Source organism: Eimeria tenella, genomic scaffold, assembly GCF_000499545.2.
Source record: "Eimeria tenella Houghton genomic scaffold, Eth_scaff3171, whole genome shotgun sequence".
Classification (NCBI taxonomy): Eukaryota; Apicomplexa; class Conoidasida; order Eucoccidiorida; family Eimeriidae; genus Eimeria; species Eimeria tenella.
Window position 1 is genome coordinate 2490 of NW_013543029.1, and position 428 is coordinate 2917.

Consider the following 428-nt stretch of genomic DNA (forward strand, 5'->3'; position numbering starts at 1 on the left):
CTTCTGAACCGGCGCTGCCGACCTTGGGGCCCTTTGAGAGAATCTTCACTAGCACCTGCAGCAGCAGCAGCAGCAGCAGCAAGCAGCGTGAACACAGCAGCAGCAGCTTCAGCAATAGAAGATGCAGCAGTACGAGCAGCAGCAGCAGCAGCAGCAGCAGCGGCAGCGGCAAGTGCTAGTCATAGCTCACTTTATCGTTACACTGAGAAAGTGTTGTCTCGAGCGGCTTGTGCTGCTGCGGCAGCAGCAGCAGCAGCAGCAGGTTCTGCTGCACCTCGCTGCAGCGCAGCAGCTGAAGCTGTTTGAGCACCATAGTGCTTTGCTGCTGCTCGTCTTCTGTGGTTGCTGCTGCTGCTGCAACTTCTGTTGCATCTGCTGCTGCTGCTGTTGCTGCTGCAGCTGCTGCCGCCGCTGCAGTTGCTACCGCT